This window comes from Lissotriton vulgaris, chromosome 1_1 (genome assembly GCF_964263255.1).
Source record: "Lissotriton vulgaris chromosome 1_1, aLisVul1.2, whole genome shotgun sequence".
Lineage (NCBI taxonomy): Eukaryota > Metazoa > Chordata > Amphibia > Caudata > Salamandridae > Lissotriton > Lissotriton vulgaris.
The window spans coordinates 1,611,079,320-1,611,097,317 of record NC_141685.1 but is presented as its reverse complement, the minus strand read 5'-3'; the positions used below and the strand labels follow the sequence as shown (position 1 = coordinate 1,611,097,317).

Sequence of the window (17,998 nt, the reverse complement as noted above, 5' to 3'; positions counted from 1 at the left end):
GATGAGCATGCATTGCTTGTGCTTGAAGAACAAAATCAGAGTTTAGAAGATCGGTAAGAGTTTCAGTAGACTGTGAGTGAACATAATGAAGCAAGCACAGTATGAAGGATTTGAGGCTAGCTGCACGTATGGGTTGGGCAGGGCTGATTCTGCACAGTCATTTACCTGACCGCGTTGATTAGTAGGGTTTGTTTGCAGAGTTTTGAACCTGAGTTGCAGTGATTTTGGTCAGATTGAACAGAGTGCAATACAGAGATCAGAATTAAAGTTCTCTTGAGTGGATTAAGTTGGAGGCGAGAGGTAGTGCTATGGAGAATCATTCAGCTGTCCTTCCCCGTGCAAAACTTTACATCAAAAGCAACTTTACCACATTTATGGATTTTAAAAAGCATAGAGTAGGACAGATTATCAAACATATGGCTTTAAACAGACAGTAGCTCTTATAATCAAACAATCAGGGATTTGTAAAGCGCGCTACTCACCCGTCAGGGTTTCATGGCACTCTATTGTGATAAAAAGCAGGCATTTTGAGAAGAGTACAGCACATTAACAGAGTAGCCAAGATGTTAAGCACAATATTACACAGCAGCAGAATGATGAACCCCATTAGAAGGAATATTTTCAGCCTTGGTGGTAGTCTTAGATTTGATTCTAGGTGACTGGTGAGGAAGGCTTGGGCCAGACTTTGAGTCACTATGTTCTATGAATGGTGCTTGTAGGATCCAACTGGGGTTTCCAACATATATTGAAACAACCACATACATCTAATCTTCATAATCTGTACTCTTGGAGTGAGGCACCTTTTCTACTCTTTTGTGGCTTCCAATGGGGTAAACCCCCAATTGTGTTCCCTAAGTGCTTCTTCCCTAAGTGCTTCTCCCTTCTCTAAGCCACTAGAAGATGGAGCATTTTATCATTTAGATTTTCACCTCTTAAATTAATTTTAAATCTTAGCCCGACAGCAGCAAACTAAAGTAGCAAAGGGGAATTGTGTATATAGGTGGCACTTAACCACTGGCAGATTACATCCTCACGGAGCCCCCAATGTAAAGATTTAGATGTAAGCAGTAGTTAAATAAGTGAGGAAAAAATGCAGACCCTGTTGGAAATAAAAGCCTTTTCTGAGTTCCTATACAGAGTTTAACTTCATGTTTAAATCGCAGATTTCTGGGAACAGAAACATTTGACATAAATCCAGAGGTCAAAACAATCAAAGTCTACCTATCTGAAAACGTATTCCTGTGGATCAGGACTGTGGGCACCTAATGGAATTGAGAACAAACAAACATTTGAAGTGATGGCAGTTTGCCCTGCTGGAACCTGTTGGGATTGAAGTGGCAAATCAGATGGTGCATTTCTGTAAAACAAGACTGCAGTTTCTATGAGTTTAAGGAGAAGGGGTAGAATATGCAATGCTGGAAATAATTGTAGTTAGCTCTTCTTATTAAGACTGCACTCAGTGTACAGTTTTGTTACAGGCACCTTCAACATGAATTACTCATTGTTCCAAAGAACAGGAAGAAAATTAAAGACAACATAAAATGTGATTAAAGAGGAACTAGTGAGGGGGTGAGGCCAAGATGGCAACGGGAGCAGTTGCTTAAATTAGAGCTCTGGCCGGGCTTGTAAAGAATCCTGCAGCATCCTTCCCTAGCCGGTACCCCGAGGCTTCTTTAGGGGCTGCACCGCCCTGAAGGCCCCTGTAAAACCCAGACCCTCAGGTAAACCACGGATTTCAACTATGAGTGGGGCACACAAATTCAACCAGAGGGTGATAAATGGCAGCGTCCATTAACGCTAGACAGGACCCATGGCCCTGGTGGCGGTGAATGAGGGATCCCCTTGGCCAGGTGACCTCCTCCCGAGGTTGGGTGCAGCACCCCTCCCCCCCAGTCTTGGGGAAGAGTGTGTCTGGGGACCCTTGGGCCCAGGAGTCCGAGGCACAGAGGTCTTCAGTGTGTGATCAGGTTGCAGCACCCGCGGCCATAATGTAGTGGACGGCTGGGCCTTTGGAGAAGGTACGCCGCCAGCGAAGACTCCATGCAGGAGAGGGGCCAGACATCTGAGCGCCTTCCCCGGGGGTACTAAAGACAGAGGGTGGCCCTGTACATCAGCGGCCTATAGCATTTTGACGGAAATCCTGCCCCTCCCGTCCGTCCTCATTGCTCATAAATCCAGCGGTGGGACCACTACATGCTGGGACCGTCTAGAAGGGGACCTGTGAATACTTCGGGTGAGAGTTGAGGTCCTGAGGGGCCCCAAGACATTGATACCTATCAGAGCCTAAACTGAATATGTGGGCCTCGTTGCGGGGGCCCGCTACCCAGCTAGTGTCCTGGCCTGGTCACTGTTTGGACCTGGATGCACCAACTGCTGGTACTGAGGAGGCTGTGGTCTGTGGCCACAAGTGATAAGCCCCGCTGCACTGGCTTTGATTTGGTAAGCGGAGAAGCTGCAGGCGGAAGTGCCTTGGTACATTTGCCCCTCTAGGTCCCTTGGACAGCACGACTGGCCCGCAATTGGCGTCAATACCCAGGCACTTTGGAAGTCATGTGGAGTTCTACTGCAGGTTGCAGTTAGTGTGGTTGCTTAAGTGGCCCGCTGTGCCCGCAGTGCAGAGGTGCACGGGGGAGTGATTTAGCTGGTACTAGACCCCACCTGCGAGAGATGATGTTGAAACCTAAACTTCCTAAGGCTGCCCCCACCCCCCTCAATCCGAGACAGACCCGTGCCTCATGAAGGAGGACCAATACAGGGAGACAATGTCTTATGCCCAATGGAATTCATGCTGAAAAAACTGTTGGGACAGTTTGAAAGGATACTGCAGGCCATCCTTGACACTAAGTGTATCCAGGAGTCGAAGATAGATGCTGCGTCCATAGACATAGGCGTGCTCCAAACTGATCACCAAAAATTGGAGGCAAGGGTGGATGATCCGCTCTAACCTCAATGGGGCCCACAGTGCAGGAGCTACGTTATCACGTACAGGAAATGTGGATGAACATCACTGCTTTGCAGCGGAATGTGGAGGAAGCCGAGGGCCATTCACGGTGGAACAACGTCCGCTTTTTGGGCTTCCCAGAGGCAAAGTAGAGTTCTTCCTTGAGCAATGATTGGATCCATGGGTTTTGCCAGCAGGGTGCCCAAGTTCTTTTCTATCGAGCGGGCACACCACATACTGGGCCGGCCCCACCGCAATCTGTGATAGCACAGCTCCTGTACTTTAGAGACCGGGATTTGTTCCTTCAGTTTTTCAGGCCTAAGGGTCCCAGGCAATTCGAGTGCACTACCATCACTGCCTATTCAGACTTCACCATGGAGGTGCAGCGTCGTCGTAACACCTACGCCTTGGTTAAATGGCTACTCCGGAACCTCGACTGAAATACGCACTCCTCTTCCCAGTGAGGCTTACGGCCATCAACAGTGAGTATACCTGATTCTTCTCATTCCTAAGGATGCCTGGACATGTTTACATGTGAAGGGGATGGCGACGCCACCACTAGAGACCCCACAATTGGAGGGCTGGCTGAGCCCGAGATCAAGCCGACGTTGTTCCAAGAGGCAGCAGAATTGCCTCAACACCAATGCTGATCTCCTCTATGGGACTTTGGTCGAGGCTTTGACTTCTATACGGGAGTCCTTTCAGTTCTGGACATTGCTTCCTGTATCCCCTGTGGGTAGGGTGGCGATTTCCATAATGATTATTCTCCCTCGCTTGTTGTATTTTTTTCGTCATTGCCTATTATGCTACCTACCTGCTTTTCGCAGAACTCAACAAGCTCCTTGTGGAGCTGATCTGGGTTCGAATATGCACTGGGTGGTGCTTTCACAGCTGTTTAGGCCCATGCAGGAGGGGAAATTGGGGGCTCCTAACTATGAGCTCTACTACGTAGCGGCTCAGTGGCAGAAGCGGATACGCTGGCTGTGAAAGACCCCCTCCTCGGAGCCTGTGGCAGTATATAGATTGTTGGACGGGATGCCTATTTACACGTGGCTCTCCTTGTCTGGGCATTTGCCCCTCCACTCATCGCGCCTGATGCAGGTCGCAAGTTACTGCTGGCTGCAGTACGCCAACGGCAGGTAGACCCCGCTATCATATTCACCATTGATCCCCCTATGCCTCTCCTTTCAGGAACTTCGAAATACCTGTCGCATTACCACAGGACATTTCCTGACATATATCAATATAGTGTAGTTGCATCACATTGGGGGCAGGGCTGTGAGCCCAAGCCTAAGCCCCCCCCCCCGATCCCTCGCTACAAGTGGCCGTCACACATGTGTGCGCGCACAGTTTGTCAGGTGTCAGCCGGACACTCTGGCATGTGGACACTGGTCACACGATTTGGGAACGCAACTGACAGGCAAGCACTGGGACCAGTCCCTGAACCAGGTTCGTCATGTGTCCCTCAACCCGCTCTTTTGTTACACCCAATTTAATTATGTGCACCCGATATACCTCATGTCCCGACGAATAACATACACTTTCCCAGCCACCTCGTCGGCTTGCCCATGGTGCAGGAGGATGGACACAGGCTTTATTCACATGGATTGGGAGTCCCCGGTGTTAGCATTTACCTGAACAGAGATTGTGGGAGTAACTTTAACATTAGTCGACACAGCACTCCTGGTCACATTGTAATCCGCCCTGTTGGGAAAATATACATGGCCTAAAAGGGACAAATATCTACATAGGTTTGTGGACTTGCGGTTCGTCATATTCAAACATCAGATTGCAATGTCCTGGAAATCACAGCCCCCCCCCGCCCCCGCCCCCAAAACCCGTGAGAAAGTAGCACTGGTCCTGGCAACCATGAATTAAGGGAGGGGCCCAGCAGCCTAAGCACACCAGCCCTTGCACTAAAATGTGCACCATTCCTGTCAGTTTTGCACATGCGATCAGGCAAAATGGTGCTGCTCGCAGTGTATTTATTTATAAACTTTTAAGTCTGCTAATGGATAAAGTGGGGTGATCCATGCTTTATGCTATGGTGGCAAAGCGCGGATGACATTTGAATATATCGGTGAATGAGGACATCTTACAGAAAGCCCCTATGTGTGTATGCATATTCATATGTGTAGGAAAGATCCCCCCCCCCCTCCCCACACACACACATACTTTGCCCGACATCCGATGCAACCTGACTTGATGTGCTCTGGGTCCCTGCCAATCACCTTCCCAGGGCCTGTGTTCTTTCCCTAGACTGTATTGTTGTATCCACAATTGGTACATCCCTGGCCACAGGTAACCTCCTTCTAAAAGGTACCAAGGGCACTGTGACCAGTGTAGGCCTCTAAGGACTGCAGCACCTGTTATGCCACCCTTAGAGGCCCTGCACCTTAACAATCACACACTGCCATTGCAGGCTGTGTGTTTTTGTGCAGAGAAAATTGAAGAGTCGACATGGCACACATCCCTGTGTGCCATGCCTGCAAGCCACTGCCTAAGGCCTAGGTAAGTCACCCCTCTAGCAGGGTGCACCAGCCCTAAGGTGAGGGTACTGATAAATGAGCCCTGTAACCCTACAGTATCTAAGTCCATTCTTAGACATTGTAAGTGTAGTAAAGCCATAAATAGTATGTGGCCTGGGAGTTGGTCAATATGAACTCCACTGCTCCATAATGGCTTTACTAAAAACTGGGAAGTTTGATAGCAAACGTCTCAGCTCATTAAACCCACACAGATGCCAGTGTGGGGTTTAATGTAAAATGCACTCAGAGTGCCTCTTAGAGATGCCCCCTGATAATCGACCAGCCCTGGTGTGGTTCCTAAATGGCTGCCCGCCATTTGCCACTACCATACAGGTTTCTGGACCCCTGAATAGAGCCTCTGCTCTCTGGGTCCAGACATAAAGCTCATCTTGGGCAGAGGTGACATGCCACCTCCCCCAGGATGGGCTGAGTTCGCGAAAGGGGAAGCTTCAAAGCCCTGCCAACTTTTGACACTGACCCTGCCTTTTGCTGCCCCCATCAACTGACACCCACTGGTTTTGCCCCCTCTTTGGGCAGGAGAATCAGCGGGAAATCCAAGCTAGGAAAAGAGGTGTTCCCACCTTTGCTAAGCCCACCCCTCAGGAGGGGGAGGTGCGGTGAAGCACACCTCTCCACCCCCTCCATCTTGAAAATGAGAGGACTTGGTCTAATAGGAAGAGGCTCATGCCTCCTGCCACTGGAGGGTGGCATAATAGGGGGTGTACCCACCCCAAGGAAGGTACCTATTGGTCCCGACCTGCACACCCCTTGCACACTCCCTTAACGCACCTTAATCTAGTATTTAGGGGCTACACTGAACCTTTCCTCCTCAGATTCGAGGAAGAAAGAATGACTGAAGATCTGTGCTAACCCAGGAAGGGGAAGAGGACACCAACTACCTTGGCACCAGCCCTACTGGCCTGTCCTTTCTATGCCCTGCCTACAGCATGACCCTGGCGAATCTAGCAGCCAGCAACTTCCGGAGCCCAGAGGACCTATCCTGCAACCTTCCTACAGACTGTCTCCTGTGAGCACCAGATTTGCTCAACCAAAACTCACCTCGAGAATACGGATTCGCTTGACGCCGCGATTCTGCACCTGATGCCCACGGCCCGAGTGAGAGTGGCCCAACACCCCAAGAAGGTCTCCCCAGTGATCCTGACCTAAAATATATTGAGCCCCAACCTCAATCAAGACAGTAACTACATCCTCAGCCTGAAGGTTCCCCTCCGACCATAGCTGGAGAAAAAAACCTGACGCCAGAAGACACCCCTGCACCCGACACCCCGCGGCCGTGGGTGGCCCAACCGAAGGAGTCCAGGCATCCCCCAAGATCACAACTTACCTCTCCAGCTGGTGATCGCCTTCAGGAAGTCTCCCTGCCCGAGCCTGCAGCCTCTTTGCTTAACCGAAGGTCTCCATTGTAAGGCACAGGGTCCCCGTTTTGCACCCTGCCACTGGTGGTGAAGCTCCTGCGCTGGTCATTGGCCCCTGCAGTGCAGACCTTAACTCCAGGATCTCTGCTCCCACACCCAAGTTGCCTTCTCATCAGCAGTCCCTAACCGAAGGGCCCCTTAGCCCCATTGGTTAACATTGGGCCCCTGCACTCTGCACCCAGCAGCCCCAGTGCCACTGGTGGTGCAACTTGAGTGTCCATCTAGGAGAACCTTGGTCCTAACCCCCAAAACTCACCCTCGTAAATTATATACTTACCTGAGAAACCGCAAACACTTTCCCCCCTAGGAACCCATGTAAAGAGATCTTGGGCCTAAAAAATGCCAGTGGTAAACTATGTTGTATGAAGAAAAAAGTAATTGTATTGCAAAGTATAAAAAGTCATACTTACTTTGTATTTAGAGATATTAAGGTGTGGTATCTGTGCATACCACCCAGTACACAAAGTAATCCAAAAGTAACAAAAAGTAATTACTGTGTCATTTGAACTGTTTCCAATGCATTTACAAACCTGTAACAATTGCAATTTTAAGCACAACTGCATTACCTTGAACAGTCTTGTATTTTGAAAGTATATGTTACTAGCCTGTGCCAAGTCCTGCTTGGTTCTAAAATAATACATAAGTATACCTTTTTTATGCTTACCTAATTGGTCTGGGTTTGGTATCTGAGTGTGTGTATATCAGTCCTTGATTGAGTGAATTCAATAAATGCTTAACACACCCTCTGGATAGGCCTAACTGCTCGCCCACACTATCACAAAGAGAGCTGTTAGTACTTACCTAATTTACCTCTGTGGACTCCCTGGACTCTGTGCACACTATACCTCATGTTAGTATAGTATATACAGAGCCAGCTTCCTACAATACGTGTTTTTGCATGTGTGTGTTTATTTGTTTTGTATATATGTATACGAGACCTAAAATAGATGGACCAAATTGGAAAGGTAATACAACACAAGAACAGTTAGTAAAAATTATGGTAGCAATAGGTAGTAAAATTTATGGTACCACCAAAGTGTAAATACCTACTATGAATGTGACCCTTACTGATAACCAAGAAAATACTGAAAGACATGAAACTAAAGATACAGAACTTCATCTGAGCAAATAGAAGATCTTAGCTACGTCCTTCTTAACTGCATAAGTCCACAAGCTCCTGATGTCCGATACTCCTGGATATGCTCTCATACCATTTAGTCCACCAACTTTTCAAACTGCCCTGTCTAGCCAGTGACTGACCTAAATCCATACAATGCGTACTGATTGAGGGAGCCCACCTTGCCCAAACCCCTGGCCTGAACTGCCTCTATTAAAAGAGAACCCGCAATTCCCCCATCACAATATCTGGAACATAGCACACACAAACACCTCAAAGTCACAAACATATCCACTACAGGGCACCCAACTGGGACAAGGTGGGTTTTGCAGCAGCTCTACTCATAATTTGCCCTGGCATGGAATAAGGATAGGATTGGAATGTCTTGACTATAGAGATGCACCAGCTCTGAATAGTGCTTAATACATAGGTTTCCTTGAGATTTACTACATAGATAATGTTTTACTATGATTGTAATGTTAAAACTGTTTAATATTATTTCTGAATCCATATCACAACAAGAAAAACATAATTAAAAAAACAAAGTGAATTCAACAACTCTTTTTATAATCTACTTGCTACTACTGTCTTCCAGGTTTATCACACTATACATAAGTTTTCTCAATGCATGTGATCTTTCCTGTTCTTCTAATTTATTTCCTGCAAATTTCTAGGCAACAGAAGGAGCATTTCATTTGTTTGCTCTCTATTGCATCTCCTTTATAGAACACAACTGTAGACAGTATTCCTTTTCACCCTTTTTAGGTCTTGGCTGTCGAAAGCAGCGCATGTGCTGCTCTCGGCATTCGAGAGCTTGTTGGAATCAATTTATATTCCTAAGCTCTCGGAGGCAGAGTTGAAGCCACGCCCATCTTTCTAATTGGTTGTCCTCATGTTGCATGCAAAATGTAGGCTTCTCATTGTAAAGGAGGCTTCTTAGTCCCTCCTTGTTGCCGTCTTGTCTCCTTTTGGCCACGCCCACCGGGATTTGATCTTTTACCGGCGGGGTGACACACTTTCCATTATTTGTTCCCTCACACTTTTTCTTCTCACTTGGCTTGGCCTGCTTCAGCTGCAGAGGTGCGCTTGAGGCTGCCGGGAGCCTCTGCCGACCCGCCGCGCTTCCCCCTCAAGCGTCATGACAGACGCCAAGGCCGGTAGGATGTTTGCAGAGAGTTCATTGTACGTTTTTCCCCCCAAGGAACATATTTATGGCATTTGTGGCAAGACAACTCTGTTTCAGCGATGGGCGGGTGGACGGCGCGGTTGTGTGTTAGGTGCTGCGCTGCTTTTAAATTGTGGAGTTTAGAGTTTAAACCGGAATATACTGCACTTTTAATAGCTCGAATCCACTGCAAAGTAATCTGGCGCAGCATGGAAGATACCTACGGCCATGTAGATAGTAGTGATTGTCTTTTGTTGTGCATTTAACTTAATCCAGATTTAGGGGCCACAGAGGAAAGACGCAGTGCACTTTTATTGGCAAGGCGCGGATATGAAGAAAGAGCCTTTCTACACAGGTGTACGCCATCAGAAGGCAAGATAACTTTTCCACCGAGATCACAGCCTCCTGTACTAATGCCAAATAGCGACTTGTAGTTTTTTGAGTTATAAACGGTGCCGATAATACACATTCGCTTTATGGAAGGATGGCGCTCCTCCTGCCTCTCCTTTTTATTCTTTTGCTCACCGTGTTTTTCTGTGCTTGTCTCTCTACCTGTGCTATTTTTAGGTCGAGCCTATCCCATTCCATAGAAATGGATAGGGGAGAATTTTAGTGGCCAAAAAAGGTTCTCAAACCTTTGGTGGATTTAAGACCGTTCACGTGGGTCATGTGGACACAAGCACGCGCATTTCCCCACATCAAAGCCATCAGCCTCCCTCCCACAGGCTTCCCCAGCGTGCGCAGTGCGCGCTGGCCTCACTTCTCCTCCCCCTAATTGCTTTTTTTCACGGCCGCCAGGCCGTGAGCTACATCAAAGGGTTCAGCTCCCCGCCCCCTGCTTCACGGACGCTTCTTATTTCTGCCCGTCAAGCTTGTTTCAATCGTGGCTGTGTTCATTACCAGTGTTTTGTTTGATATCTTCCTCCTGGTTCTCTTGCTCTTTCGTTTCCTCCCTATTCACTTCTCCCCCTCTCTCGTCTCCTTCTCGCGGCCTCTCGTCTTTCTCTTGCTGTCCTTCTTTGCGCTATCTATTTGATTCTTTCCCTCCTCTTGTTAGAAGTGCGTCGATCGCGCCCAGCCAGCCAAATCTGTTAATGTCTCCCCTAACTTGCCCCTCCCTACACCTAGGACTCCGTGGGATGTTAAACTCCTAGCCGCTTATAACACAGCGCGCCATGGCGTGGCGACAGCTTCTTTTTTTCACTCCTGGCAGAGATCACATTTGTTTGTGTGGAGTTCGAGTTGCCCCACAGACACACAGCTTTATTGACTTCTGACACTGATATCATCCCGAGGAATGTCGGCGACACCATGACACGCATCTTAAAACAAAGACGCAGTTGCAAATATTGTGACAGCATTTTGTGGTGTGCCACGTTAGAATAGTGAAGTATGCCACTCAGTGACACAATTAACATTTTCACTATTTTACGCAGGTCAGTGCAAATGTTCTTCTAGACCTCATGTGAAGTGCTCCTAAAGTGCACCTAGTACAGTGAAAAACACACGAACCGCTTATAACATTTCAAAACGGGTAATCTGAAAAAGGTGGAAATTTAACAGTAACCCTATACAAACAAGCCACGTCCTCAAGATACACGACCCACCTGAATTACCATAAGTTGCATCTTCAAAAAGAAAAATACTTTTACTCTAAGGGTAGCGAAATTGAAATTGTGAAATAGAAATATTAAATTTCGTCCTACAACCCAGGTCCATTCAGCTATACTTTGCATCCCAAAAAATGACAGGTTTAAAACAATTTTTATTTTAGATAATCCTGCCCGTTTTACACATTTCTGAAGGCAAAGCCAACCCGACTTCGCTGGCATTCAAACCTATGTCTTGCAGGGTCAACTCCCCCCCCCCCCCACCCATCCCCATTAAGTCAAAAGTTACATTGCAAACTCGCAGTAATCTCAATAAAATGAAAGTTCCCGCTGGACAACTGAAATAACCACATTTACTCTGCCGAAGTATTCTGCATTTTAAGATAATCTGTGCAACCATTCAACAACAACTGGTTCAAATATGTTCTCTCAATGTTTCAAGCTTCATTACAAATGTCACAAAAAAAATGTTAATATTTCACTTCTGTTGTTGGATTTTCGTCACAATAAAATACACTGAACATAATCTTCACAAAAGTTATTTACAAAAGTTTAAGCTATTGCCATTATAAATTCCAATAACTTTTATTTAAGCATTAATTATTACAAAAATTAATACATTATTTGTAATACCAATACATCTAAATCACGCAAATACAACACATTGCATTACAAATGCTATAGGTGTCACATCTGTGAAAGTTAAATCTATTGGCATTGTAAATGACAAAGCTAATAATGTCGCTATTTTCAAAACCAACACATAAATAATAAAATTGTCATTTACAATACCACTAGCTCAAACTTTCCTAATGCGAGACCTGTTGCATTGCAAATGCTTGTTGTCTGGGTCACCTTTTTTGTCTGTGTCTATCAATGTCTTTATCACTTAAATCTACTGCCCAACCGCTGTTATGGTGTTTGTATTATTGTGTATCAGAAAAGTTATATTTTGTAGCATATTTAATCGCATGCATATAGTGCTTACTATGTCTAACATGACATTGAGACACTTTATGCCGGGGAGCACAGCCCACTATACATTGGGCAGCACAGCACAGTTTAAAGTGGTCAAGATGGCTTTATACCGGGCTCCTGAACCGAGGTTAGAGGTTCCTTTTCAGAGTTGGTTGTTGGTTATTAGGATGAGTCTTGTGTACTTAAGGAAACCATTCCCTACAGTCACTCAAATTTCTATGCAGTAAATTACATTAATAGGATTTAGTTGTAATCTTTAGTGGGAGAGGATAGTGTGAATTCATGCAAATGTTTGCCGATATTAATAGATTAGATAGTGTTAGGTTGCAGTGGTATCACTCTTAAAGCAGAGGTTGTGATCTTTGAAATGATGTTAGGGTAATTTTCAGAAACACAATGTTAGAGATTAAGCCATTTGCTTTGCTATACCATCTCATTAGCAAAGCAAATGGCTTTAACGTAATCAAAGGCGAGATATATTGCATTTTCAATGCTTGTTTCATTTGCCAGCACCAGGCAACTACAAACACATTTTTTTTCTTGGGGATTATTTTCTTTTACCTCTGATTTTGAACGAGCCTTAACCTTTTTTTATCCATTAGGCTATAGGTTCCTTAAAAACATGTAATGCAATATGTTTTTGTATAGTGGATGTTCACCAGTTCCTTCGCCTCAGTTGTGGATGTGCCAACTGTACGTGTGGAATTATCAAATGGTTTACTGTGAGGATGTGGTCTGTGGGCGTTCGGTCTTGCAAACCTAAAACTCAAACCCATATGGAGATGAGATGTTTGGATTGCCTTTGTGCGCTATTTCGCAGTAAGAGTGTGATTTTTCTGACTCGCAGCCTAACCTGAATCGATGTGGAGTGTAGCTACTTGGTCTCATTGGATCCCATACTGCACCAGCTTGTTACAGCCTTTACTCTCTGTTGATGATGAAATGTTGGTGTAAGTTAGTAGTAGCAGCCTGTCTTTAGTTATTCTTTTGCTTTGCGTAGAGCTGGATTATTAGCACAGTGGCTTGATTGTTTCTTTAGATAAGGAAGTAGGTGTGTTGGGTAGCTCTGTTAAGGTACTCAAATCCATCCTGGTTACTGAACAGTGGAGTGCCTGTACCGGTGTTCCTTTTCCGACTCCCAGGTCCTAGATTATATTCTCCTATCCAGTTATATTGAATTAGCGGTGGGGGAGAGGCAAGTTAAGAATGGCAGACAAACAAGGTACAGCATTGGACGTCTGCAGTAATGTACATGTGCAGTGCATTTTAAAGACACCAACTTAAGATGTGCCTTTTGGACCATAAAATTGTGCTTTTAGGTATTACAAGAAAATAAACTCTGAACTGTTCATGGAGCTCCAGTTAAAAATGTTCACCAAGATGTAGTTTAACAAATAAGAACTGAATCTTCTTCGCAGAGAGAAGTAACGTTTTCTAAAAATAAGCGGTGGGGAAGTCAGCAGGTTTTGTTTACCATGTATGTTTATAGCAGTTCTGAGATATGAAATATTGTTTGGCTAAACGCCGCCGCCACAGTGCATTCATAAGACTTACACATTTCTGCTGGGGAGCTGGCCCTTGATACTTGCTGTTTAACTTCCAATGCGTTTTAAGAAATGTACCTTTACATACTGTTAAGTACAAGTTCCCCCATAAAGATTGTTAAACTGCTAGACCTTCAACCTCATTGCTCCAAACAATTCACCAGCCTCGCAAACACCTTGTCCTGTTTGTTTTGTTTCCTGTTCAATAACGAATTTGAGATGGCCTCTGGAATTCTGGCAGGAACGTCTTTGCACAGTGAAGCGTGGGCGTCTGCCCAAACCTTTTTTCAACCTATTTTGTTCTGGGATAAAACACCAAAGATTTGTAACTGTTGTGGTTTGCCAACCTGGCCAGCATCATCAAGAAGGTGTACTAAGGACTTCTTTTACAAGAGTATATACTGCGATTTAACTTCTGTTGGGTTTATTGCAGTGTACGTCTTGTGTTTTCCTGCATTTATTTTGTAAGCAATTATTAATGTAGGAGCAGTTATCAAAGATGTTATGTGCACAAATGCTATTCTGTAATTGAATAATAAATTCAAGCAGAGGAATTAAGAGTTAGTGCTGTACAGGGTGAATAATAAAGGTGTCTCACTTTAGCCATCAGTTTCCTTAAAACAAATATTTCCTCAGACCACTTTGTTCTTTCTACATAAACTTGTTTAAATTGTATTCATGATGTTGGAAGATCCAGATATTCAGAGTGATAAAAAGTAAATTCTCCAGACTCGAGTTAGTTAAATCCTGGTTTATTTCAGGAGAGTTAGATTTACAACCCTCACGGACCTCGACCTGGCTCAAACTGCCAAATCGCATTCCATGAGAAAACATTGTGTTAGAATGTAGAACATACCTACATCATTCATGACTATACTTAACCATAACACATCTCCTTCCCTATATAATAATAAATGGAGAATAAACAATGCATGTATGTATATATGCAATATCAACAAAAATAGATGTTCATAGGAATTTAGTAACTAGAACATTTAAACAAATTGATTAATGAGTATACATTAAATAATGATCATGCCATCTTGGTTTTCTCATAATTCTGCCAGAACTTCGGTTGAAAGAAATATTATCATGATGGTTGATAGCAATTCGCTGTGAAAGTCGAGTGTGCTTATTCGTGACTTTCACCAATTGAGATGTATACCAAACATCACCTGAATCCAAAATTACTACATTTTTCTTGACAACCGAAAGTACAAAAGGACCCATAAATCTTGAATGCCCTTTCCTGACACTGCCTGGTTTATGGACAAGAACAGTATCACCAACATTCCACCCAATCTGCCTAGTAGAGTGTTTAATATCAAAAAATGTTTTATATTTATCTTGATATTCTCTTCTTTTTGCAGATAATTCAGATGAAGTAGGTTGGTCATGTAAGGATATATCAGATTCCATCCAAACTGGATTTAATTTTGAATGAGGTTTCCTGCCTCTGAGAACTGCAAATGGTAACACACATGTCACACTATTAGGTGTCACCATATGTGCCCACAAAGTTTCTCTTAAAACAGTTTTCAAAGACACTTTGTTTAAAATTGCTCTCTGAGCGCAGCTTTTGACAATTTTATTCATACTCTCTGCTAAACCATTTGCCTGTGGTGAATACAGAGCAGTTTTGAGATGAACAATAGCTAGACTTGAAAGAAATTGATTCATTTCATCTGAAACAAATTGTGCACCATTATCACTAATAAAAGTTTTAGGAACACCTTCCCTTGAAAACTCATCTTTCAAAAATTCTATAACAACTCTAGAATTAACTGATGAAACACATTTTGTTACTTAGGTAATCTTGTTCCCTGAGGCGGAAAGCCGGGGATTAGAACAGGCTGCATTATTTTAAACTACATTTTATATATTGCCGCTCATTGCACAATTGCACTTTTCCTCAGAACAGGCTGCATCATTTTAAATACATTTTATATATCGCTGCTCATTGCACTATTGCACTTTTCCCTGTTTTGCTAACCTTACCACCTCCTCCTCTCCACCCTCGAACCCAGGTCCCCACAGACGATTAGGTGCTGCGGTGGGACGCTCCGGGGGACAGCGGACATCTTGGGAGGACGGCAGGGAGCGGACTAGGCGGACTAGCTGTTTCGCATTCCCCCGCCCCCCTGGGTATAAATGACATCAGCTACTCGACCGCGCAGCGTGCGGGCGCAGCGGGTGCGGCAAAGGCAAGCCCGTCTGCGCCCGTCCGCGCCAGGCTGCTGCCAGGCGCCAGGCATTGTCAGCGCCCTATATAATGGCGCTTCCAACCTTGCTGGCACAACGAACATTAACTACACCAGGCAAGAGCTTTTAAATCTCGCTCGCCTTAGTAATAGTCAGGAAAATTCTGACATCTTGCCCATCTCTTGTAAACACCAGTTTCCCACAAATCTGGAGGGACCCATTTCTTGTCGCCATTGTAAATTCCAGTTTCAATGAAGGCACCAATATTTCTTGCCTGTCCCCCCAGTTACGGGAGAAACGCAGACCGATCATAGATGGACAGCCTTTTTGGCTAACGTGCGTTTGAATTTTGAATTTTTGAATTTTAAAATATTTATAAAGCGCTCTTATACCAGAATCGGTTTCATGGCGCTAGATAGCAGAAGACCAGTGGATGCGGGGAAGAGGGCTATACAGCTACAGATCTGGAAAACAAGAAGGTCTTGAGATGCTTGCGAAATTCCTGGTAGGAAGATGACGACCTAAGAGTAAAAGGGAGTGAGTTCCAGAAGGAAGGAGCCAGCACTGCAAATCTGGCCCCACCGGACTTCTGTTTTCTAAAACGAGGGACTGACAGAAGGGCCAAATGAGTGGAACGGAGTTCTCGGGAAGGTAGGTAAGGGGAAATGGCTTCGCACAAGAAAACGGGGGCGGTCCCTGATCTGGCCTGGTAGGTGATGCATCCAAGCTTGAAAAGGGCCCTCTCCCTCACTGGGAGCCAATGGAGAGACTGCAACAGGGGGGTCGTGTGATTGAACCTGGGGCGTCCGTAAATCAGGCGAGCCGCCTGATTTTGAATCTGTTGGAGCAGACGAAGCAGGTAGGCCGGCGCACCGTTGTAAATGACGTTCCCATAGTCAAGGCGCGAAAGCACCATGGCCATGAGGATGAGCTTGAGTGCAGCAGTTGAGAAGAAGCGGGCGACCCTTCGGATGATCCGAAGGGAGAAAAAACAGGCAGACACAACTGCATTGGTCTGCGTATGAAGGGTAAGCATGGGATTGATGAAAATACCCAAGGTTTTAACCTTGGAAACAGGAAGAGGAGGAGGGCCAAGGGCAGAGGGCCAGAAGGAAGGGGACCAGGGACTGCAACCACCCCCCGTCAGGACCAGTTCGGTCTTGTCCGGGTTCAATTTAAGGTGGTTGCAGTTCATCCACCCTTGGATAAAAAGCATAACCTTCTGGAAGTTAGAAGCCAAGGAAGGAGAAGAGGAAAGGTTGAAAACAAGTTGGAGGTCGTCGGCGTAATTAAACACCGAGACCTCCATCTGCTGTAAAGTAAAAATGCACCCGACCCACATTTGGGATTTGTTAACCTCACTGAAACCAGAGCTTGGGTTTCTAACAGAAACATGGTTTAAAACCAACTCTGCCCCAGCAATCGCTACAGTCCTGCCGGAAGGTTATAGAATTCTGAAATTAGATAGACCCAAGAAAAGGGGTGGTGGGATAGCAATTGTATACAAAGATCCCATCAGGGCAACCATCTTAGATCAATACATGAATACAGATTTAGAAGTCATTGGATCTTCATTCTCAACTCAGTTGAAAAGGCGCACTTGTATACCGCCCTCCGGGCCCCATTGCCACATCGCTTAATACTCTCTCGGAACTTATTTCACCCCATGTTATGTCCTCTAATACATTTATTTTATTGGGAGATTTTAATATTCACGGTGAAGACAGCCTTGATTCAGAGACCATGCATTTCTTTGGAGAAATTTGTTCCCTGGGTCTGGTCAGGAAAAATAATGGGCCTTCACATAGTGCAGGGCATACCCTTGATCAAATATTATCAAATTCTTCCGACCTAATATATAAACAAACTTGACCATTAACCTGGTCGGATCATTATATGATTACTTTTGATTTAGTAGGGCCTAGAGTGAATTTACCGAATAAAAAAAGTCGAGTACGCAGATATAGGCATTTTCAGACAGGGATAGCTTCAAAGAGAAACAGAGGATATACCACAAGAATATTAGAAATACTCAGAAGAAATACATTGCTTCGCAATTGTAACAAGCTGATAATACTTCTAAAACACTGTTCCAGATCCTCAATTCTCTAGTGAACCCTAAGGCCTGTCACCCCGAAGATGAGCCATCGCAACCACTTTGCGATAACATTGACAACTTTTTAACAAATATAGTTGAGGATATCTATGCTAAATTTCCCTTGTGCAGCTCTCAGGATTTAGAAACAGATACTTTTCTACCGAATTCCTTGGAAAACGCTAAGTCCTCCCTAAAAACGTTTCCCCTTCTTACTTTAGGAGAAACAGAAACCCTGCTCACTTCTGCTAAGTCAGGTTCCCCCAAAGATCATCCCGTCAAAAATTGCCAAAACTCTTGCCTCCACTTTGGCCGGACCATTGGAAGCAGTCTTTAACAGCTCCATTAATGCTGGTAAACTTCCAAGAGAATGGAAAGATGC

The 17,998-nt window shown here is 45.0% G+C and overlaps 1 protein-coding gene across 6 annotated transcripts in view; it reads left to right on the top strand.

Moving 5' to 3' along the window:
* The window catches only part of LOC147750884 (uncharacterized), a 1,319,653-nt gene that overhangs the window by 587,644 nt on the left and 714,011 nt on the right, over positions 1–17,998 (top strand). The window lies entirely within an intron of this gene.